The sequence below is a fragment of the Vipera berus genome (genome assembly GCF_964194415.1).
Source record: "Vipera berus genome assembly, chromosome: 4".
Classification (NCBI taxonomy): domain Eukaryota; kingdom Metazoa; phylum Chordata; class Lepidosauria; order Squamata; family Viperidae; genus Vipera; species Vipera berus.
The window spans coordinates 121,299,211-121,326,407 of record NC_138206.1 but is presented as its reverse complement, the minus strand read 5'-3'; the positions used below and the strand labels follow the sequence as shown (position 1 = coordinate 121,326,407).

The following is a 27,197-nucleotide window of genomic DNA, read 5'->3' as shown; positions in this document are numbered from 1 at the left end:
TTGTATGCTTTTCTTGGGTTTGACATTTGACCCACGATAATCCACTTTTCTCTGGACTGAGGGTGGTTTAATTATCAGGAGATGGTTTTTTTATGATTATGAAAGCGCATTCAGAGATGTAGGAAATATAATCATGTACCGACCGGTCCCTTGGATCCTAAATAACCCCTTAACCATGCTGTAAGCAGTGATGACAAAGGATACATTAAATGTTGCCTGCAAAGTCTGCTTTCTAATTGCTTCTAGGTAAAGCAGGCTATTCTTTACTGTTCATAGCTGACCTAGCAAAGGATCGCTTAATTTTTCTATTAAGATGAAGCAGCTTAAGGGTTGTTGTTTTTTCTTTTCCGTTGTTGTTGTTCCTGGCTTTTTAATGAATTCAGGCAGCCCAAAAGGTTTTTAGCCAGACATACATTGGCCCAGAGGCCTTTCGTATTAGCTTTTAATGCATTCATTGCACAACCCCTTCCGTGTGACATTTCAATCTCTGTTAAATAAGCGAGCATTTAGAAGTGGGCCTCGTATCTCTGACAAAGGAGTTCTTCTTTTTTTTTAAACTAAACATTCAGAGCCTGTAAAAAAAATATAAGGTGGTGGCGCCAAGTATGGTTTGCTGCAATCAATCAATTAGAATAGAGCTGGAAGGGACCCTGGAGGTCTTCTAGTCCAGCCCATAGCTCAAGCAGGAAACAATGTACCATCTCAGACAAGTGACTGTCTAGCCTCTTCTTAAAAATATCCAGTGATGGAGCACCTACAACTTCTGGTGGCAAGCTGTTCCACTGGTGAATTGTCCTCATTGTTAGGAAGTTTCTCCTTAATTCCAGGTTGCTTCTCTCCTTGATCAGTTTCCATCCATTGTTTCTTGCCTTCTGGTGCTTTGGAATTTTTTTTTCCAACACACACACACACACACACACACACACACACACCTAGCTCAACTCCTGTGACCATTTTCCAATTTTGTGCCATTTTGTCATATGTTGAAAATGAAGATTATTTATTGAAATAATAAATAACCAGAAGTAAATAAAAGGATCCAAACGTATCCCAGTGGCCTCAACGATCATCTTCGGATAATGAATAAATAAACACAATAAATGAATAATAGCTGATCGAATCGTGAAATAATTACACTGGACCTGAGCTTGTTGAAACTATGACTGTCCCCAAGGATTCTGTAGCCTTCAGAAATAATTTGGAAGTATTGCTTTGTACCTCGCACAATTTATAAGCACAACAGGTCCCTGTTTTTCGTTAAAAGGGGTCATTTTTTCTTCCTAGCTTTTGTTTTAGCCCGAAAATAGGTATTAAACTGTTTGAGGAAGAGCTTCTAAATGTATCTAGTTTAATGATCCCACTAATGTTCAGTAACGCCTTTAGCATTGCCAGCTCTGTTCATTCTTCCATACGAGATGCCAAAGACAGAAATGGCGGCCTCAAGAAACCAAGTTATGTGTCCTGTCGTCTTCTACCTAACACTGATCATCATTCACATGCTAAACAATGGTTCACCATCAGAGCTGACCCCAGCCAGACACCATAGAACAACTCAGAGAATTAGTGCAAGATCAGAATCACCAAGAGTTGGACATGGCTGGATGGATAACATTGTGATCACGGATTCCACGGTTGGAATCCATTTCTGGTGGCACCGTTCTTATCAGGAGAAGAGACTTCAGGCCCTCTGATCTTCAGTCCTCTTTTTAAGGATATTTAAAATTCCAGATATGGATTTTGGTTGAAAGCTTGAGGTTCCCTATGGAGTTTGGCTGCCTCATGTGAGGATCAGGAGGAAACATCTTCTGTTGTTCAGCCCACTGTGGAGCAGAGAGCTTAAAAAATCCTGTTCTCTTTCCTTCCTTCTTCGCTGTTCTCATGCTCTTATTTTTTTTAAGCGACCAAAAGTCCTTTTGTTTTGTCTTGCCGAAGTATAGCAGGAACAAACCGGCATTAATTAATCCGGGATCTTGCAGGCATGGTCTTTAATTTATGTGACAATGTCAGCAAGCCATCAGAGCTGGCGCGGCATCATGGTTTCCAGGAAGGTGGAGAGACTGGTTTGAGAGGAAAAGATTGAGATCAGATATTATTTTAAGGAATGTACGTACCCCCCCCCCAATTATTATCCCCCCCCCTTTGAAATGCTGTAAAATGCATCTGGGTCTCCAGCTGCATCCATCAATGTCTTTATAGTGTAATTACAAGTTCCCAAGAATGTCGGGATCTCTAAATTGAAATACAGTGATACATCCGGAAAATGGTGCCATGTCAGCACGGTTAGTGCAATAAATACAAGCTGTAAAGTAAATCCAGACTCTGAAGTCATCTGAGCCGGCTTCATTTTTCTTTCTTTGTGACATCTGCTTCTCTGCCCCCTTTTTCCCCTTTTTCATTTCAAGGTTATGTTTTGTCTGACTTTGGGAGATAGGAAGAATTGCCTGATCCCAAGAGAGAAGGGTGGTTGTTTTTTTTTGCCCCTCCTTTTAAGTGGAAGTCAGAGGTGTGATATTATTTTTGCTACATGGAGTTCTCGTAATCCATTTTGGGTGTCTTATGCCTCTTTCCATACAGTTGACAGCTTTGAGTGTTTGTTCCAGAGAGGTTGAAGTGAAAAGAGATAGATCTTCTGTCTGGCCCAACATTGTCACTGCATTGGGCATTTTTCCTTCAATTTTCTTCTCTTCCATCCCCTAAAAGCCCATCCTGAAAGATATCGACTCAAGAATACTGTGGAACAGGATTCCTCCAGAAGTTGTGAATGCTCCAAGACTGAAAGTTCTTAAGAAGAGATTGGACAACCGCTTGTCTGAAAAGGTATAGGGTTTACTGCCTGAGCAGAGGGTTGGACTAGAAGACCTCCAAGGTCCCTTCCCGCTTCTGTTCTGTACTGTTCCGTTCCGTTCCTTTCCATTCCATATTTTCTATTCTATTCTATTCTATTCTATTCTATTCTATTCTATTCTATTCTATTCTATTCTATTCTATTCTATTCTATTCTATTCTATTCTATTCTATTCTATTCTATTCTATTCTATTCTATTCTATTCTATTCTATTCTATTCTATTCTATTCTATTCTATTCTATTCTATTCTATTCTACTCCTATTCTGTTCTGTTCTATTCTATTCTATTCTACTGTATTCTATTCTATTCTATTCTATTCTATTCTATTCTATTCTATTCTATTCTATTCTATTCTATTCTATTCTATTCTATTCTATTCTATTCTATTCTATTCTATTCTATTCTATTCTATTCTTTCCATATATTCTATTCTATTCTATTCTATTCTATTCTATTCTATTCTATTCTATTCTATTCTATTCTATTCTATTCTATTCTATTCTATTCTATTCTATTCTATTCTACAATCTGTTCTATTCTACTCTGTTCTATTCTATTCTATTCTATTCTATTCTATTCTATTCTATTCTATTCTATTCTATTCTATTCTATTCTATTCTATTCTATTCTATTCTATTCTATTCTACTCTACTCTACTCTACTCTACTCTACTCTACTCTACTCTACTCCTATTCTGTTCTGTTCTATTCTATTCTATTCTGTTCTATTCTATTCTATTCTATTCTATTCTATTCTATTCTATTCTATTCTATTTACTCTACTCTACTCTACTCTACTCTACTCTACTCTACTCTACTCTACTCTACTCCTATTCTGTTCTGTTCTATTCTATTCTACTCTACTCTACTCTACTCTACTCTACTCCTATTCTGTTCTACTCTACTCTACTCTACTCTACTCTACTCTACTCTACTCTACTCTACTCTACTCTACTCTACTCTACTCTACTCTACTCCTATTCTGTTCTATTCTATTCTATTCTATTCTATTCTATTCTATTCTATTCTATTCTATTCTATTCTATTCTATTCTATTCTATTCTATTCTATTCTATTCTATTCTATTCTATTCTATTCTATTCCTATTCTGTTCTATTCTACTCTACTCTACTCTACTCTACTCTACTCTACTCTACTCTACTCTACTCTACTCTACTCTATTCTATTCTATTCTATTCTATTCTATTCTATTCTATTCTATTCTATTCTATTCTATTCTATATTAAAGAGCAGCTCCTTTGGCATCCTTCCTTTAATCATTCTGTTCTACCCATTTCTTCAATATTAGGGTAACACTTGTCCTGCAACAGGTTGGCCACGGTGAGGTGGCTCTGGGGACTTGTCCTAGGCCCCTGCCTGAGGCTAAACCAGGGGTCTTCAAACTTGGCCTTTTTATGACTTGTGGACTTCAACTCCCAGAGTTGAGCAATTCTGGGAGTTGAAGTCCACAAGTCATAAAAGGGCCAAGTTTGAGGACCCCTGGGCTAAACTAAGATTGAGGTTGTTTCCTTTCCTTTCCTTCACTTCAGAGCCTGAGAACCCTGATCCAGGGTTGAGGAAAGGACAATGACCATTTTAGAAAATATATATTTCCCTTGAAACTGGCCATTTTAACTGCTGAGAGGGCTTTGTATATACATTTTCTCTTTGGAATACACTTGATAGAGCCATTTTCAGCCAGGCTTAGTCTGAATCATAGTTTCAACTCCTGACATTTTAACTGTTTATGTTTTATGTTTTCATTGTTGGTCACCTTGAGGCAGATTATAAATTGTACAAATAAATAAAATATAAAGCCAATAACTGTATGTAGGGGTTTTTTTTGGGGGGGAAGGGAAATTCAACTTCTTCAAAGGTTACTTTAAAAGGAACACTGAAAACAATTTAGGGATTTGTTCCTGTTGCCTGAGCGATAGCATAAAAAGGACTCTGGAAAATGGCACTTTTTATTATGGTTTTTTTTTTGGAATTGGGATGAGCTAAGGATCTGCCTTCAGAAGCTGATTTAAAAGGTCACAAAGAAAATATACCGCCGTCTTGTAATTAAATGCAGAGTCTTATTCCAATCAACTTTTCTGACTATGACAGGAGTCTTCAAACTTGGCCCCTTTATGGCTAGTGGACTTCAACACCCAGAATTCCTCAGCCAGCCACCCGTGCCTGGCTGAGGAATTCTGGGAGTTGAAGTCCACCACATCATAAAAGGGCCAAGTTAGAAGACCCCTGATCTATGACATCGCATTACACAATGAGTTACAACGGATAAGAGTTGTCTGGAAGTTGAGTCCCAGCAACTGGATTTCTTTTCTTTTTGTTCAAATTATGTCTCTGCTTATCCAAGTAGCTTCTTCGGCCTGAGCAAGTTGGTTAAGAAGAACTCGTTGATGTCCTCAGGAGCGATTTCATTTCTCTGCCTACTCTGGGTAGGCCCGTTAGGTAAATAGGCCTAGAGCCTTGGTCTTTGCTCCTGTTGTTGTTGTTGTTAGCTGCGAAGTCGTGTCCGACCCATCGCGACCCTATGGACAACATTCCTCCAGGCCTTCCTGTCCTCTACCATCTTCTGGAGTCCATTTAAGCTCATCTTTGCTCCTAAATCCTTCTAATACACAGCTTGCTCCTAAATCCTTCTCTTAGGTGGGTGAAGTTGTCAAGTGGTCCTGATCCTCCTGGGGTCCGATGCAAGAGCAGCTTAAAAAAAAATGGAGAACAGGCAGTGGTGGGATTCAGCCGCTTCGCACCACTTCGGCAGAACCGGTAGCTAACTTTTTGTTGCCCAAGCCCTGAACAGACTTCCAGAAATGGCATCCACACAGAGAACCGGTTGTTCACATATTTGAATCCCACCACTTGGGGAGAGTTTGTGTCCCAGGCTTCCATCTTAGGATGGGTGGGGCATGGTAGCAGTCTTCCACTACATGAGGGGCTGCCACAAAGTAGAGGGGGGGGGGTCAACCTATTCTCCAAAGCATCTGAAGGCAGGACAAGGAGTGATGGGTGGAAGCTTATCAAAGAGAGAAAAAGGAATTTCCTGACAGTGAGAACAATTAATCAGTGGAAGAGCGTGTCTCCCGGAGGTGTGGATGCTCCATCCCTGGAGGTTGTCAGAAATAGCCTGAAGCACCATTAGATTGGGAGGGTCTAAGGTCTACTGCCTTGGTCAGGGAATTGGACTAGAATAGGGGTCCCCAACCCCTGGTCTGTGGACCGGCGCTGTGCCGCAGCATGCCAGAAACTGGGCCGTACAAACAAGCAAAGCCCCATCTTCAGGATGCAGGCAACTGATTTTAATTTTTGTATGTTATGCTTTTAATTTTCCCTGTAAACCGCCCTGAGTCCTACGGGAATAGGGCGGTATATAAATTTAATAAATTTAATAAATGAATGAATGAATGAATGAATGAATGAATGAATGAATGAATGAATGAATAAATAAATAAATAAATAAAACCACAACACACACACACACACCACCCCGCCAGTCCATGGAAAAATCTCTCTCCATGGAACCGGTCCCTGGTGCCCAAAAGGTTGGGGATCTCTGGGCTAGAAGACCCCCAAATTCCCTTCCACTCCTGTGACTCTATGATTCTAAACTTCTGCTGAGGGAAGGATTTCCCACTGGGCCACTTCAGAGGTTGACCAATGAAGTCGCACTGAACAACCCACCTGGAGAAGGATTTAGAACCCTGTCCAGAGGCGGTAAGAAATGAAACTTCCCAGGAGGACATATCTGTGGGGTCCTCTGAACCAATGGGCTTAGAGCGAAGAAGCTACTTGGATAAGCAGTGAAATGTTTTGGGCCAAGAACCAAAGGAGCCCATCCTTCTCTGCCACGACTCAGCTTCCTTATCACCCCACAAACTGATCTGGTTTTTTGTTTTTGTTTTTTTTCAATGAAAGGCCTCTGTGGGCCAATATCATTCGCCAAGTTTTGCAGACTGACAAAAGCGGAGAGGTCAAAGTACTGACAAGAGTTGAGAAATAGACTCTTCTGGACAAGGAAGCCTTGTTCCTTTGGATGTGAGAGAATTGCTCCCTCCTCGTCCTTCACCTCTCTCCTTCTCATACAGCCTGTTGTGTGTTCCTCCTAGAAATACTTCAGAGTTTTCCCGCTCTCCTTCCTTCAGCTATCTGGAAGAGCCTTGCGTTGGAAGCCATGTTTTCAAAGCCCTCCAGGAAGACAAACTGACAATAGCTTCCCCCTCCCACTATGTATTCAAGATGGACAGTGGTTAATGTTTATATGTTGCTTATATGCAAGGGTGTACGTCTCTCTCTCTCTATGTTATATATAGTACGGTATGTTTAAATGTGTGTTATGTTTGTGTACACTTTGAGAGCAAGCAATTAAATTTTTTTATGTGTGCCATTGTGCCCACAGTAAAAATTGAGAATAAAGTTTTTTCTTTCTTTCTTTCTTTCTTTCTTTCTTTCTTTCTTTCTTTCCTTTCTTTCTTTCTTTCTTTCTTTCTTTCTTTCTTTCTTTCTTTCTTTCTTTCTTTCTTCCTTCCTTCCTTCCTTTCTTCCTTCCTTTTCCTCCCTCCCTCCCTCCCTCCCTCCCTCCCTTCTTTCTTTCTTTCTTTCTCTTCCTTCCTTCCTTCCTTCCTTCCTTCCTTCCTTCCTTCCTTCCTTCCTTCCTTCCTTCCTAAAATCCAAATTTGACTTCCCCCCCCCCCATCTCAAGCACAAAGTCCAGAAGCGGTTTCCAAGTAGAACGAAAGTTAGATGTATGTTCTTTTCTTTGATCCAGGCGGTCAATTTAGCCATCTCTGGTAGTTCTATTGGTTTTTTGTCAGCCCGACATTCATTGTAGCAATTGAGTTGAAATTATTTTCTGACTAGGTTTTTAACAAAGGCTGCCTGCTCTACTCGGCCTGGTCCTGCCCTCCTATTTTACTGGCACAAAAGCAGAAATATGAAAGGAAAAATAGCCCAGGAAAATGGCCACCATCAAGTCCGGTCAATTAGGGCTGCAGATTTTGTTGGAAGATAAGTTGAGAGGCAGAGTGAGGTAAAAATGCTGCTTTGTTGAATTTAACTCCTGGAATGCAGTTCCCCCCCCCCTCAGCAATATTACAGAAGTACTTTGCCTTTCTTTCATTCTGCATTTTTCTGCAATTTCAGTCTAGCGATCTGAGTCTAGCCAATTCCCACACAATTGCCCATCCTGTTTTGTTTCCTGAGGTCAGTCCACTTACTATCGGTGCTTCTAATTGTACACCCACACCCACATATATATATATTTTAAAAATATATAGTTCTAACCTCTGAAGAGCTGTTATTTTGACAAAGGAAGCCGTTTTAACTATCCATGGCTATCCTTCAAAGCTGAGAATTAGCACAGGAGATTACAGGTGGCAAAAACATCGTCTCCAGTTGCAGGAAGAAAAATATTCAGTGAATAAGCTGAGGAACAAAGGTTCAGCTATTATTATTATTTTTTTGGACAGAGAATCCAAAGAGTTAATGGCTTTTATTTTTCTAATTGTTGTGTGTTGTACGGAAGTTCCAATCAGTTGCTTGGAATTATTGAAGCAAGAAGGAATCGTTGTAAATTATGGCCCAAAGAGACACATTGCTTTAAGACAAGTAGAAAAGATGGCTTTTTAACAAATAAATAAATAAATAGATGAATTACACATGTCTTGAATCCAGTCCAGTCCAGAATATAATATTTTTCTAATTTCTCATAATAATTCTTTTGGCAATTCTTCACAGTTGGTGTTCCTCACATTTTTTCCAGCTCCTGAAAAATCCCCAAAATTGTGGGAACATAATTAACATAAAGTTAGCATCTTTAATAAATTTCTATGTACTGAGGATGTTAACTAGTTTGGGTCATGAAACGTCTGCAAGAAAACAACCAAGCTCAGAGAGCACCAAGGACCCCTATTTTCAACCCTGAGCTACAAATATTCTTTATTAATTTCTGTGTCCATTTGTCCCTCTCTCTCTCTCTCTCTCTCTCTCTCTTATCTATCACCATGGTGGCACAGTGGTTAGAATTGCAGTGTTGCAGGCTAACTCTACCCATAGACAGGAGTTCGATCCTGACTGGGTCCAAGTTGATTCAGCCTTCCATCCTTCCAAGGTCGGTAAAATGAGGACCCAGATTGTTGGGGGAAACATGCTCACTTTGTAAACCGCTTAGAGGGGGCTGTAAAGCACTGGGAAGTGGTATATAAGAATAAGAGCTATTGTTATTGCTATTGCTATCTGTCTAGTTATTATCTCTCTCTCTTTCTCTGTCTGTCTGTCTGTCTGTCTATCTCTATCTCTTTCTTTCAATCATCTCTATCATCTCTATCTGTCTATTTATCAGCTATCATCTATCGCATCTATTATCTATCATATCTGTCATCTATTATCTCTATCTATCTATCTATCTATCTATCTATCTATCTATCTATCTATCTATCTATCTATCATCTATCATCTATCTATCTATCTCTATCATTGCTATCTCTCTATCATCTATCATCTATCACATCTATTTATCATATCTGTCATCTATTATCTCTATCATCTATCTATCTATCTGTCTGTCTGTCTGTCTGTCTGTCTGTCTGTCTGCCTGCCTGCCTGCCTGCATATCTGTCTGTCTGTCTATCTGTCTATCTGTCTGTCTGTCTCTCTGTCTTTCTCTCTCTCTCTCTCTTGCTTCAGAGCAATGCCTAGCCTGAAGTATCTTAAGCTACTTTGAAGAGAGCCAAAATATCTATACATAGCATATTGGATTATCCAGCTGTAGAGTTTGGACTGACTGCCCAGCTGTCTTTCCGTAACACAGGAAGTATCTCCCTGGAACAAGGAATACTTTTCTCAGCTACAACAGCACTTTCCCAGAAGGCTAGAAGTCGGAATTTAGAAGGAGTCTATCCAGTGGTGGGATTCAAATACATGAACAACCTGTTCTCAGCGTGGATGTCGCTTCCGGAAGTCCATTCTGGGCCTGCTAGGCAACAAAAAAAATTAGCTACCGGTTCTGCCGAAGTGGTATGAAGTGGCTGAATCCCACCACTGAGTCTATCCAGATTGGTAATACTCATCTGACTGTTACCCCTTGCATATCTCTGTATTTCCTATCCTACAAAAATGATAATACTTTTTTGTGTGGGTTTACTTAGAAAGCCTATTTGGGATACGTGTACGTTTTCCTCTTAACGCGATTGAAATATCCGTCTGCCTGGAAAATCAGTACGAAAACTGGCATTTTTTTTTAAAAGCAAGAAAGCATCTGGAGTTCATTGTATACGAAGACACCAGAAACCAAATCCCAAGACTGGACTAGACCCAACAAATAATTAGCAATGCCTTCCTCTCTCTCTCTCTCCCTCCCTCCCTCCCTCCCTCCCTCTCTCTCCCTCCCTCTCTCCCTCCCTCCCTCCCTCCCTCCCCTCCCTCCCTCCCTCCCTCCCTCCCTCCCTCCCTCCCTCCCTCTCTCTCTCTCTCTCTCTCTCTCTCTCTCTCTCTCTCTCTCTCTCTCTAGTAAAAGGCAGTTGTTGCTGGCCGGGATTATTTGCTTTTGGCACCCTGGCAGTCTGAAAAAGGCGGAGAGAAATTAAAGGTCTCTCCTCCTGCTTTTTCTGCACACAGTTGTCGTGTGCTGGTTCATTTAGCTACAAAATGATTGTGTGTCAAGTTAGGCAGTTGGCGTCTTTGCTTACGTGGGAGCAACATAAAGGGGGGGGGAAAGGTCAATGGCAACCCCCTTTCCTGCCAAACGAACTTGCAGCCATGTATTTTCCCAAGCCGCCGATAGTAACGGAGGCCCGCGTCTGTCTGTCATCACAAGAGGACGCGGAGGCTTGCCGCTGTCGTGCTTGATAGGTATTTCAGAGGGAGCAATATTGGCTTTAGTGGAAGTGACAAATAGAGCTACTTTGTCAAGGGCAAATTAGTCCTGAGGTAAAATTGTTCTAGTCTGTCGGTTGTGCTACCTTTAGAGTCGTTTTGGGCTACGCATCCTCACTCAGCAAGCAGAGGTCAGCCTTCTTGGCTTTATTTAGCCTGAATGATGGAATGTGAGGAAATGGCTAGGTGGCTTGAATTTCCAGAGGATAAGAGTTGAATCATACTGAGCCAAACTGAAAGGCGCCAGCTTTCTTTCCCTTTCCTTCCTTCCTTCCTTCCTTCCTTCCTTCCTTCCTTCCTTCCTTCCTTCCTTCCTTCCTTCCTTCCTCTTTTAATAATAATAATAATAAGTTGGAAGGAAACTTGGAGGTCATCTAGTCCAACCCCCTGCTCAGGCAGGAAACCTTATACCATTTCAGGCAAATGGCTGTCCAGTCTCTTCTTCAAAACTTCCAGTGTTGGAGCATTCACCACTTCTGGAGGCAGGTTGTTCCACTGGTTAATTGTTCTAACTGTCAGGAAGTTTCTCCTTAGTTCTAGGTTGCTTCTCTCCTTGATTAGTTTCCACACGTTGCTTCTTCTCCTGCCTTCAGGGGCTTTGGAGAACAGCTTGACTCCCTCTTCTTTGTGGCAGCCCCTGAGATATTGGAACACTGCTATCATGTCACCCCTCACTCTTCTCTTCGTTAAATTAGACATACCCAATTCCTACAACTGTACTTTATATACTTTAGCCTCCAGTCCCCCAATCATCTTGGTTGCTCTTCTCTGTACCCTTTCTAGAGTTTTGACATCTTTTTTACATCGTGGTGACCAAAACTGGATGCAGTATTCCAGGTGTGGCCTTACCAAGGCATTGTAAAGTGGTATTAGTACTTCACATGATCTTGATTCTATTCCTCTGTTAATGCAGGCTAGCACTGTGTTGGCTTTTTTGGCAGCTGCAGCACACTGCTGGCTCATATTGAAGTGATTGTCCACTAGGACTCCGAGATCCCTCTCACAGTTACTACTATCGAGCAAGGTACCACCTATACTATACCTGTGCATTTGATTTTTCCTGCCTAAATGTAGAACCTTACTTTTTTCACCATTGAATTTCATTTTGTTAGATAGTGCCCAGTGTTCAAGTCTGTCCAGATCCTCCTGTATCTTAAGCCTATCTTCTGGAGTGTTGGCTATTCCTGCCAGCTTGGTGTCGTCTGCAAATTTGATGAGTTCCCCATCTATCCCCTCATCCAAATCGTTGATGAAGATGTTGAAGAGCACTGGGCCCAGAACAGAGCCCTGGGGCTCCCCACTACACACTTCCTTCCATGTAGATGCGGTTCCATTGAGGACCACACGCTGAGTACGGCCTGTCAGCCAGCTACGAATCCCTGTGGTGGTGATGCTATCTAACCCACATTTTTCTATCTTATCAAGTAGTAGGTTTCTCTCTTTTTCTTCCTGCCTGCCTGCCTGCCTGTCTGCCTTCTTCCTTTCTTCCCTCCCTCCTTCCCTCCGAACCAAAAGCTAATAAAAACAGATTTTAATGTAGCAGATAGACTGGATTAGAACTATTGGCACTAAGTTATAAATCACTGGGATGATCAAGCAGGAATCGTCAACATATAAAACTATACTTTGTCTGCAGGGATGTTAATAAGTCTTTTCTTATGCCCCTTTTGGGGAACTGGAACCGCTGAGCAGCAGAAAAGCTGGAGCAACAGCCTGGAGATAAATAGAACTAATCCAAGGGTTGATGGGGGTGGCTGGACCTATGTGCTCAGTATGTTATATTTTGAGACCACCAGCCCCAGCAAATCTCCTTTGCCATTGAAATGTTGCCGAAACGATTCTTCCATATGTGTGTGTGTGTGACTTTCCCTGCATGTGTGCACTTAAACCAGGTTGTGAACTTTACACACTGGCTTTAGCTGATGGCTAATATTTCAGAACACAACAGTCTTTCAGCAACAGAAAGAGCAACATGCAGGGAATTGTTCTACTTTTCTCTTGCCAATCACCTTCCTGTTTGTAACCTTCTTTTTTTCCTGCGTCCGTTCTCCCAGCTTCGGAGCCTTTGTCTTGATGACAGCGTGACTGAAGTGGAACTACTGGCTTAAAAAGAACTGCGCCCCAAAGTCTCACATTTAAACCAGAAGTTTTCTGAGGGACAAAATGGAAAGGAGATATTCTGTGACTCTGTTTTGACTCTTACATGTTTTTTGTATGTTCTTGATATGTGGGCATGAGACACTGGGCATCCTTGTCTCTATAAGCAAAATATTAAGAATGGAATGGAATAGTATAGAATAAAATAGAATAGAATAGAGTAGAGTAGAGTAGAGTAGAGTAGAGTAGAATAGAATAGAATAGAGACTTGGAAGGGATCTTGGAGGTCATCTAGTCCAGCCCCCTGCTCAAGCGGGACACCCAATACCATTCCAGTCAAATGGCTGTCCAATCTCTTCTTAAAAAAACCTCCAGTGATGGCACACCCACAACTTCTGAAGGCAAGACATTCCACGTGATTACTTGTCCTGAGGTAGCCCCTTCTTATTCTGTGGGGCTCAAAGCCTCTACCAGGACTTGAGCCACAGACCTTTGCCTTTTAGATGACTGTTCACAGTGCATTAGATTTGGGAGCTATCCATGGTCTCTGTGGTTTTGCAGGAAGAAGGATCTAATCTATCAGAACGGTATATACAGTCCATCTGTCCTTAAAGCTCTCAAAATAGAGAAATAGGGATAACAGGGATCCCTCAACATGGGATGAGGGGCTGATTATACCCTGAAACCTGTTTAGCCACACCATTCTCCATAAAAAGAATACCTGGCAAGGGTTGTGAATGGTGGGTTACAGATTGCAAGAACACAAGCAAGTGTTCAGACAAAGAGACCCAACCTCATTGTAATGAACAAGACCATGCATTCAATTTCTCAAATACTAAGATTGTTGGCTGAGCAGGTACAAAAGTAGCCAGGGAAATGATTGAAGTTTGGGAAATGGGCCCCTCGTCAGTCAACAGGGGTGCTGATTTACCACCAGTCTATCAGATACTCCTTGGCAGCACAAGGAAACAACAGCCGTCAACTTAATAATCAGCCATCAGTACCCCAATCAACAACTAAAAAGCCACACACACACACACAACCAGTTGCCACATAAATTCTATGCATAGAATAGCCCAAAGGACACATTTCAGTGAGAGTAAAGTTCCCTGAGCATGGATTGCAGTACATGTCCAAAAGCTCAGAAGATTAAACCTCTAGTCCTGTTGACCGATCCAGATTGGACTATGATTACAAAATTACCTACTAGGAATTAAATAACAGAAGGAAAAGAAGAGATGTTTCTAAAAAAACCACCTCAAACCATTGAACTTTTTTAACCCATTGATCTTAAGCAGTGGATTCTGTGGGTGAGATCAGACTCAGAAGACCTTTGCCAGGGTCTCTTTCTGGATCCAACTCATTAAGCCATCTTTCCTGAGATTCTTTGGACCCATTTTTCTTTTCCCAAGTGACGCTTGGAAGTCTCCGTAAAGGTTGGGGAATATGGCGGTTAACGCGAGTAGCCATACTTTGAACATTACAGTGCTCCTCTATCTCTGCGATATTCTCGGCTCCTTAGACAAAGTATTTGTTCATCTCACCATCTCTCGGCGGTAACAGTCAATTAATTTAATTGCAGGATGTAAAAATATCCGAGCAATGAATTCGCAACAAACTTACCGCCAAACTTTTTTCCCCATCCCGTATATTTTCCATCTCTTTCTACATAATGAATTCTGGTCCCTTTTCTCCTTATTTCCCCACCCCCCACCCCACCCCCGTTTCTCCTTTCAACGCTGGTCCTGTTAACAATTTCAGTTTTTTTCCCTCTCCGGCGCCTGGAAACCTATGACATTTTTCTGGAATTGATATTAGGCAAGCAAATTAGCCCACACAGATTAGTTTAACAGCGCTGCTGTTTTGCTGCCCGCCTCCCTGCTCACCCAACTTGCAACCTTTCTCATTTCTAGCCTTGATAAGGAAACCAATTAAAAGCCACCAAGTATATTTAATGACATTGCTAAATGGGGCACATCACAAATTAAAAATTCCCCATGCAAGGAGAAAGTTATTTACGGAGGTTTGTTAACAAGATTATTTAAGAAAACAGTCTCCATTATTCTTTTATTTCTTGTTTTAGGGGAAGATTTACTTGCAGGAGGAGGCGTGTAATTGGAGCTATAGCAAATAAAGCTGGGTAGGGCCCAGACTGGCCTTGCCTGACAGTTTTTCAAACTTTATCTTTCCTGATTTCCCTTGGTGATTACAGAAAAGATTCAAGAGGGTACTAAATTAGACCAAAAAATAATAATTCTTCAGTCACCTCAGGGAAGCAGTTTTATTTACTGCCGCAGGGACAAATATTTTGATGCCTTGTGAAGCACTTGGCAGATTCGCTTCCCTTTTCTTCTGGTTTTTTGGAGAGCTAAAGGCAGTACAAATAACCCTCAGTTTACAACCATTCACTTAGTGACTGTTCAAAGTTACGTTAGTCCCCAACCCTGCGGTCAGTTACGTGGCTGAACTTAAAACGCTTAACAAACCAGGGCGCATTTAAAGTTGTTTGCATTGTCCAGTAACTGCTTTTTACCATGGTTTTGCTGAGCACCTCAGAAAAGTTGCGAAATTCACACCAGTGATCCAATTTATGTCTGTCGTGAGTTACAACTATAATGGGCTGGCTTCATTATGATCATAACTTGAGGTGTACCTGTATCATTGCACCTTCGCGTCCCTAGAAAGAGAACATTGGGGTGGAGGTATTAGGTAGTACTCAAGCCTGGTTGACCTTGATATGAGCATTTGGCCCAGAGGTGGGCAATTATATGAACTGTGGACTTCAACTCCCAGAATTCCTGGGCCAGCAAATGGGGCAGTCCTGTCTACCCTGCCTTCTGTCAATGGCGTTGCCTTCATAAATGGCATGTGCACCATGACACAAGGGGACCCATATCACTTGGGTTCTGCAACATCAAGAGCCCTGGGTGGCAAAGTGGTGAACTAGTGTTGCAGTATTGCGGGGAAACTCTGCCCACAGTCTGGCTCCCTCTTTTTGAGGTCGGTAAAATGAGGACCCAGATTGTTGGATGCAATATGCAAATAGTAGGCGTAGGCAACCTTGGCTCTTTTATGACTTGTGGACTTCAACTCCCAGAATTCCTGAGTCAGCATGGCTGGCTCAGGAATTCTGGGTATTGAAGTCCACAAGTCATAAAAGAGCCAAGGTTGCCTATGCCTGGCCCAGAGAGTACAGTAAAGTATATGGGATGGTATATAATAACCCTAAATGCTCTTGCTATTGCTAATTATCCCTACTTATCAGCTGCACCGAGTGATCTCTGGCTCATTGAGATAGCCGGGTCATTGCTGGAAGGTCATTTAAGCATCTGAGTCTATAGGCCTTGTGAGTTGGCTGCTGTTTGTGTCCCCTTTCTGGATTTTCCTTTGCCTCATTTGTGTAGTAGCAGAGCAGGCTGAGCTGGAGGGTGGGGTTAAATGTGTCATTAGTTCGGAATCTTTGTGCAGCCACAAAAGACCCAAGTCCAGCTCTCCATGAATTCCATGGGCCCACATCTTGCGCCAATTTAGCTTTGACTATTAGTTGACCAGATTCTGGGGTATAAATAGCAATAATAAATTCTTTTACCCTTTGAACTCAACGAACCCTCCTGGCTCTTTACGCCTGACAACTTGTCCCTAACAACCGCCACAGTCCAGGGTTCCATGTCTGTTAGCTGGTCTTTCAAGGAGAAAAAGTCTCTTGGTGGACTTGGGCTTCTCCCTGTAGTCACCCTGGGAATGTGTGATGGACAAAATCTCAAATAAGTGTGCTGTGAATTAAGAATGTGGTAGAGGACAGGAAGGCCTGGAGGAACGTTGTCCATAGGGTCGCGATGGGTTGGACACGACTTCGCAGCTAACAACAACAGGGATGCTTACGCATGTAAAATATTCCTCTATTTAGCATAAAGTAAGGTCGGTATTTTTTTTTAATTGATGCAGGATCTGTAGCAGCTGAGGGCTGATCTGTTCTTGTTCCCAGCATTTAGAAGTAGGCAGATCGCAGAGACAATTGTACGTACAATTACTCCTCAACTTATAACCAACAGAGCCCAAAATTTCTGTTGCTAATCAAGACTGTTGCCATCTGAACTTTGCCCCATTTTTATGACCTTCCGTGCTATAGTGCATAAGTGAATCCCTGCCGTTGTTAATTTATTAACACGGTTGTTAAGTGAATTTGGCTTCCCCGATTGACTCTGCTCGTCAGAAGATCAGAAAAGGGGATCGCGTGACCCCAGCACACGGCAACCGTCACAGGTACATGTCGGTGGCCAAGCGTCCAAATTTTGATCGTGTCCCCATGAGGATGCTGCAGCAGTCTTGAGCGTGAAAAAAATCACACGTCACTTTTTTCAGCGCCACGGTAACTTCGGGCGGTCACTAAACGAATCATTGTAAGTCGAGAACTCCTGTAATTGCAAAACACATTGAGGTTTTAGCAAAAAAAAAAAAGAAATAAAGAAAGAATAAAATGGGAAGCAGCTCTGGACTGGACAGAGTGCAAATGTAGAACGAGAACTGCAGTGCAGAGAGGCCAGCGTCCTATCTCATTGGTTTCTCAGCTGCACTGGATTGTAGCCATTACCCAATCATAGGCAGAGAACTGGATCATGTGACTGCAGTGATTGTGGTGACTGCCATGGTTTGTGGCAGCCATAAGTACGAGTTTAGGTCATAAGTGACTTTTGGGGAGGCCTTCATAATTTTGAACTGTTGTTAAATGGTTATACGACTACCCATGGGCACAGAAATCATGGTCCAATAAATCTGGAGGCACCTGATTGTGGATGTGTTATAGTGTGAGTACAAGTGCTGCCTTGCTTCTGTGCCCTGTTGCAAACTAGTTTGAGGATGGTCAGGAAATTGATTTTTTGACACCTTGATTTTTCACTGCCCTCAAACGTTTTCCCACCTTCTCTTGGTATGACAATATTTGAATATTTGAATAAGTGTTAATACCACTTTACAAGGCCTTGGTAAGGCCACACTTGGAATAGTGCATACAGTTTTGGTCACCACGAAGTAAAAAAGATGTTGAGAAAGACTGCAGAGAAGCGCAACAAAGACGATCAGGGAACTGGAGGCTAAAGCATATAAAGTACAGTTGTAGGAATTGGGTAAATTTAATGAAGAGAAGGGTGAGGGGTGACATGATAGCAGCCTTCCAATATCTCAGGGGCTGCCCCAAAGAAGAGGGAGTCAAGCTATTCTCCAAAGCGCCTGAAGGCAGGACAAGAAGCAATGGATGGAAACTAGTCAAGGAGAGAAGCAACCTGGAACTAAGGAGAAACTTCCTGACAGTGAGAACAATTAAGCAGTGGAACAACCTGCCTCCAGAAGCTGTGAATGCTCCAACACTGGAGGTTTTTAAGAAGAGACTGGACAGCCATTTGTCTGAAATGGTATAGGGCTTCCTGCCTGAGCAGGGGGTTGGACTAGAAGACCTAAGGTCCCTTCCAACTTTATTATTATTATTAACATTGCACTTTAGGATCCAAAACAGAGCAGTATGGTGGCCTCCTACTCGGAAAGTTGAGAGTTCAATCCTTGGCAGTGGAAGATGTTTTTCTATCAGGATGCAAAGAGAAAATATCTACTGTGAACCCTGTGTAGGCATCAGGAAGGGCATCCGGTCAGTAAATGCTCAACTCCTTCCAGTTGCCCCGACTCTACCCCTAATTAAGGGATTGCAGGATCGTAAAAAAGAAAGTTTAGGACCCAAAATGCAGAGAAAATCATTGTTAGAATATATTTGCATACACACGCATCTGCATTAAACAAATCTATAAACCAAAGATGGGAATGCAAATGGTAAAATGCTGCATAAATATTCTGTTTCTAAAACGGCAGAGTCTTTTATTTATGCATTTCTGTGAGCAAGTATTTCTTTTTAATAGTGACGCATTGTATGCAGATCAAGGGATTGTTTTGTTCTGAAAGCAGTTTAGAATACAACCGCAGTTCGATGTTTATGCGTTTGCATAAAATACACATTTATTTATTTGAATATAAATACATCACCCATCCATTTAAAAATGAAAGTAGTGCAGTTTTCCTCCAAATTGCTGAAATACTGAAATAGTTGTCTCGTTAATTAAATGAAATCCAATCGAAGCAATGTACATACAGTAAAGAATCATTGCCAACCCTTTTCGAGGGGCGTTTTATAGGTCATATGATCCTATTCTATTTTAATCTGTAATACTCATCACTCCCAACAGATGGCAGCAGCTAGCTGACCTTGAAAATGTTAAGGAGGGTCAGATCTGTAGGAGCAGCTACTATGAAATCCATCAGCAACTGATTGCTTGGGAAAATTGAAAAATCAGTGAGAAACAATTGCCAAGCAACCTATATGGGCATCTCTGGGATGTCGCCAGAATTCAGATCGACTTGAAAGAGTATTTAGATAGCTCTAAGTATTGAAAGATTTGAACCCAAAGATGCTTTTTCATGAAGCAACTGGACTTTCCTGTTTTCCTTTGAAGGCATTTCGCTTCTCATCTCTGAAGCTTCTTCGGCTCCGACTGGATGGTGGGGAATGGAGGGATTTATACTCCTTGCAGACAGCTGGTCATTTGCCTTCTTTTGGAGAATCGTTGGGGCCACACAGATAAACCTCCAGGCAGCCTCAACGGTTCTTTAAAAGGAAGGCAAATGACCAGCTGTCTGCAAGGAGTATAAATCCTTCCATTCCCCACCATTCAGTCTGTTCTGAACCAGCCCTCTTCTCGCACCCCTAATCAAAAGAAGAGACTGGAAAGCGTCCAAGGCTAAAAGGCTTCTGCCAAGATTTAATAGTAAACACACAAGAGCTTATCTTCTCAAGCAAAAGAGTTGCTTTCAGCAACCAGCCCCTCCCCAAACACTCCTTTTATAGAGAGCTCAGGGCGTGGTCTCCCTGTGCCTCCTCCCGAGGAGTCCCATAGCCTTCCTTTGTTTGTCCCTGCTCGACTGCCTCCTGCGTCGGGCGTCCTTGAACAGGGCCAGCTGTGGGTCATCATCCTCCGCACTCTCGGGCTCACACAGCTGAGCAGAGGTTCCCGGCTGAGGACTCTGCAAAGTCTCCAAATCATCATCAGCCGGTTCGTTTCCCTCCTCCCCCACATCTGAGTCCTCCGATACATCGGAGCCGGCTGTCGGACCCACAGGCTGACCCTGAGTCACAACACTATCCCGCACCGCAGGGCCCTTCCCCCGGGTCTGCCGATCCGGATGCGGTCGGGATGGGAACTGTTCGTGAAACGCAGTCACCAACGCAGGGGCATGAACGGCGGTCGCGTCTTCCCATGTGAAGTCCTCCGGCCCGTACCCTTTCCACTCGATCAGGTACTGGAAGCGACCTTTCAGCCAGCGGGAATCCCTGATGCTGGCGACCTCGTACTCGGGGGTGCTGTCGCCATCACGAGGTCCTGATGGGGGAGGTTCCGCTTGGCGAAGTGGACAAGCCGGTTGTTCGGGGACCAACAAGGACCGATGGAAGACGGGGTGCACGCGCAGGGAACGTGGCAGAGTTAAACGATAGGCGACCGGGTTGATGACGGCCTCGACTGGGAACGGTCCAAGGTAACGGTGGTCCAGCTTCCTCGCCGGCCGAGTGGATGGTAGGTTCCTGGTGGACAGCCAGACCCGATCCCCCACCGATAGTGGAGGCGTATCCCTTCTCGACCGATCGGCGAACCTCTTGTAGTCGGCCTTGGCCTTCTCCAGCTGCCGTCGCACCAACCGATGGATCGCCTGTAACTCCGCCATGAATTCGTTCGCTGCCGGCTCCGGTGAGTCCACGGGAGAAAGGGGGAAAAACCGGGGGTGATAACCCACATTGGCCAAAAACGGTGTCATCTGCGTGGAGGTGTGCTGCGAGTTGTTAAAGGCAAACTCGGCTATGGCCAAATAGTCCACCCAATTGTCCTGCTGCAGGTTAACGTAGCAGCGCAGATACTGCTCTAAGACGCCGATGACCTTCTCGGTACCCCCGTCGGTCTGAGGATGATGCGCGGACGAGAGGCAAACCTTAATGTCCAACGCCCGCATCAACTCCTGCCAGAAGCGGGCTGTAAACTGGGCCCCCCTATCGGAGACGACTCTATCGGGAAGGCCGTGCAGCCGGAACACCTGTTGGATGAACATGCGACTAGTGGCGCGAGCTGACGGTAAGCCGCGACAGGGGATGAAGTGCGCCATCTTGGTCAACATGTCCACCACCACAAACACTGTCGTGAAGCCGGAGGATGGGGGTAGATCCGTCAGAAAGTCCATGGACACAGCCCCCCAGGGTCTCTTGGGCGTTGGCAAAGGCTGCAGTAAACCAGGCGGGGCCCCTGTCGCTGACTTGGCCTGCCTGCATGGGACGCAGGAGGTGACATAAGACTGGACATCGTGTCGGACTCGGGGCCACCAGAACGTACGGGAGACCAGGTTCAGAGTCTTGAACAGGCCAAAATGCCCCGCAGCCGGGTTATCATGACATTGGCTGAGGACGAGTCCCCTGAGTGGCCCTCCTGGAACATAGAGCCGGTCACGATAATACAGGAGTCCATCCGTGACCGACCAAGGCGAATCTGGCCCCACCTCTTCCTTCCGCTGAGCCACCCACGCCTCCTGCTGCTGCGCCTCCCGGATCCGAGCCCGTATATCCACCGGCTCCCGCACCGCAGCAAAAGACTCGACGGGGATCACGGTCCTGGGCGGAAGCTTGTCTTCCACTCGGGTGTACTCGGGCTTCCTGGACAGAGCATCCGCTCTCTGGTTGTGCCCGCTTGGTATGTACCGCACCCGGAAGTCAAACCTCGCAAAGAAGAGGGACCACCGGATCTGGCGTTGGTTCAAATTCCGAGCGGTCTGCAGGCTTTCCAGATTCTTGTGGTCCGTCCGGACCTCGATTTGATGCCGCGCCCCCTCCAGATGATGCCTCCAAGCCTCGAACGCCGCCTTGATGGCCAGCAGCTCCTTCTCCCAGATGGTATAGTTGCGCTCCGAGGGATTCAATTTCCGAGAGTGATACGCGCAAGGGAAAAGGGTACCGTTGGGCGTCGCTGCCTGGAGCAACACGGCCCCAATGGCAATGTCGGAGGCGTCCGCCTCCACGACAAACGGCCGTTGCGGGTCAGGATGCTTCAAGATGGGCTCCTTCATGAAGGCGTCCTTCAAAGCTTGGAACGCCTGTTGTTCGGGGGCGTTCCACTGGAACCGAGTCTTCTTCTGCAGGAGCCGGGTGAGGGGGGCTGTCAAGGCAGCAAAGCCAGGGATGAATGTCCGATAGTAGTTGGCAAATCCAAGAAGTCGCTGAATATCCTTCACGCGACGCGGGGGTTGCCAACTCTGCAACGACTCAACTTTACTCGGTTCCATGGCGATGCCCTCAGGAGAAATGCGGTGACCCAAGAAATCAATGGTCACCTGGTAGAACTGGCACTTCTCCAACTTGGCAAACAGCCGATGTTTCCGGAGGCGCTGCAGGACCTGACGGAGATGCTGATGATGCGCTTCACGCGACGGGGAGTAAATCAGGATGTCGTCCAGGTAAATCACAACAAACTGGTCCAACAGATCCCGAAAGATGTCATTCATAAAATGCTGAAACACAGCGGGGGCGTTGGTCAGGCCAAACGGCATCACCGTGTACTCGAAATGTCCATAGCGAGTACCAAACGCCGTCTTCCACTCATCACCCGGCCGAACCCTGACGAGGTTGTAAGCTCCACGCAGGTCCAGTTTCGTGAAGATCTTAGCCTCCCGGAGTCGGTCCAAGAGCTCGGGGATGAGGGGCAGCGGGTAGCGGTTACGCACCGTGATAGCGTTGAGTTTCCGGTAGTCACAGCAAAGCCGTAACTCGCCCGACTTCTTTTTGACGAAGAGCACGGGCGCAGACACTGGCGAGGACGAGGGCCGGATGAAACCACGAGCCAAGTTCTTTGTCAGGAAGTCCCGCAATGCAGCCAACTCGGGCTCCGACATGGAGTACAAACGCCCCACTGGGAGAGGCGCATCAGGGACTAGGTCAATGGAGCAGTCGTAGGGTCTGTGCGGGGGTAATTGGTCCGCCTCTGACTCGCTGAACACGTCAGCAAAGTCGGACAGTTCGGGAGGCAAGGAAACCCCTGGGGAACCCTCCACCTGGCCGGCACAGATATGGCGGGTGTGGTCCACGCACTGCAAACTTGGGAAGGTGACCAAGTTCTGAGACCAATAGATCTGTGGATCATGCGCCCGGAGCCACGCCAGTCCCAAGACCACGGGGAAGTGCAGATCCGAAGTGACGTAGAACTGGATGGCCTCCACATGGGTACTGATGGCCATACACACGGGTTGCGTGGCGGCCGTGATAGGCCCGGACAGGAGCACTCGACCATCGATGGTCTCCACAAGCATGGGCGGATCCACTGGACACTGGGGAACAGCCCATTCGGCCACAAAGGCCGAATCCATAAAGTTAGTGGTAGCCCCAGAGTCAATTAAGGCATGGACCGGAATCCCCTCTGGCTTGCCAGGGAGGATCAGTCGTGCCTCCAGAATCAAATGCCGTGGAGGTTCACAGGCACCGTCGGAACGGCGTCGCTCGGCGTGATCGTTGTGGGTCGCCCGATCTTTCACACCGTCTAGATCGGGCTCGGGCCGTTTCCCGATAGCAAAGCAGGGGACTTTCTCGGGGCAGGCTTGGTCACTGACGCCCGCTGACGCTTCTTCGGGCAAGAAGCAGCCAAATGTCCAGGGTCCCCACAGTAAAAACACAACCCCTCCGATCGTCGTCTGTCCATTTCCGTCACCGATAGACGGGACCTGGCGGCACCCAGCTCCATTGGCTCCTCCCTCTGGACTGGGGGCTCACGCACAACAGGGGCGGCAGGGGTCTGTGGGGTGGCACGGCGACTCTTACGCTGCTGCAGCCGGGCATCGATCCGCAGACAAAGATGGATCAGCCCATTCAGGTCTGAGGGAATGTCCACGCGGGCCAGCTCATCCAACATCTCCTCTGACAAGCCATCCTGAAAGGCATCCACGAGCGCAGCCTCATTCCAGGCGGAATCCTGGCTAAGCAGCCGGAAATCGCTGATATAGGCCTGTAGAGGGCGCTGACCCTGCCTCAAAGCTTTCAGGCGTCGGGTGGCGGTCTGCGCCTTAATCGGGTCCTCGTACATGAGGCGCATATGGTCACAAAACCCCCCAAAGTTATCCAACAAAGGGCTAGGCTGTGCCAACAGAGGCGTGCCCCAACGAGCTGCATCTCCCGACAGAAGGCTCAACACGAATCCCACCTTATCTCGGTCAGTGGGGAAATCAGCTGCTCTCACGCTGATATAAAGCTGGCATTGTCCCAGGAAGGCAGGAAACAGTTCTGGTTTACCAGCAAATTTATCCGGCATAGCTATCTGACATTTCCTCCTGGGTGGGGGGGCAGCATGTACCTGAGCCTGCAGTTGTGCCACCTGAGTGGCCAGCAAGGTGAGTTGCTGGTTGAGCTGGGCATTCTCGGCAAGAAGCTGCTCCATCGTAGTATTAAGGGGTGGGTGGCTGAAAGCAAACTGTTCTGAACCAGCCCTCTTCTCGCACCCCTAATCAAAAGAAGAGACTGGAAAGCGTCCAAGGCTAAAAGGCTTCTGCCAAGATTTAATAGTAAACACACAAGAGCTTATCTTCTCAAGCAAAAGAGTTGCTTTCAGCAACCAGCCCCTCCCCAAACACTCCTTTTATAGAGAGCTCAGGGCGTGGTCTCCCTGTGCCTCCTCCCGAGGAGTCCCATAGCCTTCCTTTGTTTGTCCCTGCTCGACTGCCTCCTGCGTCGGGCGTCCTTGAACAGGGCCAGCTGTGGGTCATCATCCTCCGCACTCTCGGGCTCACACAGCTGAGCAGAGGTTCCCGGCTGAGGACTCTGCAAAGTCTCCAAATCATCATCAGCCGGTTCGTTTCCCTCCTCCCCCACATCTGAGTCCTCCGATACATCGGAGCCGGCTGTCGGACCCACAGGCTGACCCTGAGTCACAACACAGTCAGAGCCGAAGAAGCTTCTTGGATGAGAAGCGAAACTTCTTCAACGAAAAACAAGAAAGTCCCGTTGCCTCCTGAAAAAGCACCTTTGGGACAACCATGATCTGGATGACTGAGCACCTCCATAGACAAAGATTTGAACCCCCCACTTTTTCTTCTTCTTGCCGTATCACTTTTGTACCTGAGGTGGAGAGAGTTTGTTGCATGACCCTGTTGGTAGAGACGTAAAGCTTATTAGAGGCTGCTCTTGGGCTGAACACATTTTCTCAATGCTTCGGGCCTTGCAAACTGGATTGAGGTGGTTCCCACTCTGAAATTTCAAGGTTGGCATCCATCAGAAGTTCTAAGAAGTGTCACTGCTATGTAGCAATGGCTTTACTGCAAAGGCTTGGGGAGAAAGATCTTAACGGATTAGTGAACGGAGAAGGTATCATTTTGGGAAAGGCAGTGATCTAGTCAAATAGCGTAGATGAGGAACATTGAAAACATGGCATTTTTGTGAGTTTGCCTCACTGCTGGAGTCTACTCTACCTGAGATCATAAGAAAGGGAGGGAGGGAGGGAAGGAAGGAAGGAAAGAAGGATGGGAGGGAGGGAGGGAGAGAGAGAGAGAAAGAGAGGGTAGGGGGAAGACAGAGAAAAAGGAGTGGAGAGGAGAGGTGGAGAGGAGAGGAGGGAGGGGAAAGAGGAAGAGGAATGGAGGGGAGAGAAGATGAGAGGGGAAAAGAGAGGAGAGGGAGGGGAGGAGAGGAGAGGGAGAGGAATGGAGGGGAGAGAAGATGAGAAGGGAAAAGAGGAGAGGAGAGGGAGGAGAAGAGAGGAGAGAGAGGGGAAAGAGGGAGAGGAATGGATGGGAGAGAAGATGAGAGGGGAAAAGAGAGGAGAGGGAGGAGAAGAGAGGAGAGGGAGGGGAAAGAGGAAGAGGAATGGAGGGGAGAGAAGATGAGAGGGGAAAATAGAGGAGAGGGAGGGGAGGAGAGGAGAGGGAGAGGAATGGAGGGGAGAGAAGATGAGAAGGGAAAAGAGGAGAGGAGAGGGAGGAGAAGAGAGGAGAGGGAGGGGAAAGGGAGAGGAATGGAGAGGGGAGAAGAGGAGAGGGGAAAAGAGGAGAGGGAGGGGAGGAGAGGAGAGGGAGGAGAAGAGAGGAGAGGGAGGGGAAAGAGGGAGAGGAATGGACGGGAGAGAAGATGAGAGGGGAAAAGAGAGGAGAGGGAGGAGAAGAGAGGAGAGGGAGGGGAAAGAGGAAGAGGAATGGAGGGGAGAGAAGATGAGAGGGGAAAAGAGAGGAGACGGAGGGGAGGAGAGGAGAGGGAGGAGAAGAGAGGAGAGGGAGGGGAGGGAAAGAGGGAGTGGGGGGGAGAGGAGAGAGATGCTTGCCAGTAAAGGACATTATTCACAACCGAATAGGCACTCCTTCCTGGGAAGCCATTGCACGTAATTAATGGCAATTTTAATTCAAATCTTTCCTTGAGAATGCCAAGGAAGAGTCTTGTGACTGCTGATGTCCTGATGTGGAGGAGCAGTATTTGATAGCCCACCACTTAGAAGTTGAATCTTTTACCAATATAAGGGGAATATCTGTAGCTCAGGGTTGAAAGGAGGGGTCCTTGGGACTCTCTGAGCTTGGTGGTTTTCTTGCAGACGTCTCATCAACCGACTAGGTAACGTCGTCAGTCCTAGAGACGATGATAATGACGATCTAGCACTGATGATCTAGCACTGACGCGGTTACCCAGTTTGAGTAATGAAACGTTTGCAAGAAAACCAACCAAGCTCAGAGAGCACCAGGAACCTCCTCCCCTCCCCCACCCCAGTTGAATGTGTCCATGCGTTGCGGGGTACGTAAAGTGAATGAACCACTTCAGTCCCACCCCAATGGTTGGATCCTTCACGGGCTCAGCCACAACATCCAGTTTAACATTGGAGAGGGGAATCTGAACTCACTGAGATACGTAAAAAACCCCTGTTTGAAAGGGGCCGTTAGGCCATTAAATCCAAGTCCCAGATCCATGCAGGAATCCCTAATAGATTCTCTTTCACCTACCCAGTGAAGAGGGAACTCGCAATGTTTTTGGGTCACTGGTTTCGCCGTTGAGTTGCTTTTGCTGATAGGAAGTTTTTTTTCTTCCTTTTTCTAATATTCCCTTGGAGCCTGACATCCTGCAGCTTCAGCCAATTAATCCAAATCCTGCATTCTTAATTTTTTTTTCCTCCTTGGGTGACATCCTTCTCAAAGAGAGCTTTCCTACTTACATTCTCAGCTGTTTCGATCTCTCTTCGTATGATTCGCTTTCTGCTGCTCTGATGGGAGACGGGTGAATTGAGTTCCTCCTTGGTGAAAGTAACAACTCACTCAAAATGAATGATGAAGTAACCTATCCAGCATGTT

The 27,197-nt window shown here is 45.7% G+C and overlaps 1 protein-coding gene across 1 annotated transcript in view; it reads left to right on the top strand.

Annotated features, from left to right (window-relative positions):
* The window catches only part of ENOX1 (ecto-NOX disulfide-thiol exchanger 1), a 289,641-nt gene that overhangs the window by 43,714 nt on the left and 218,730 nt on the right, over positions 1–27,197 (top strand). The gene's annotated exons all lie outside the window — the stretch shown is intronic.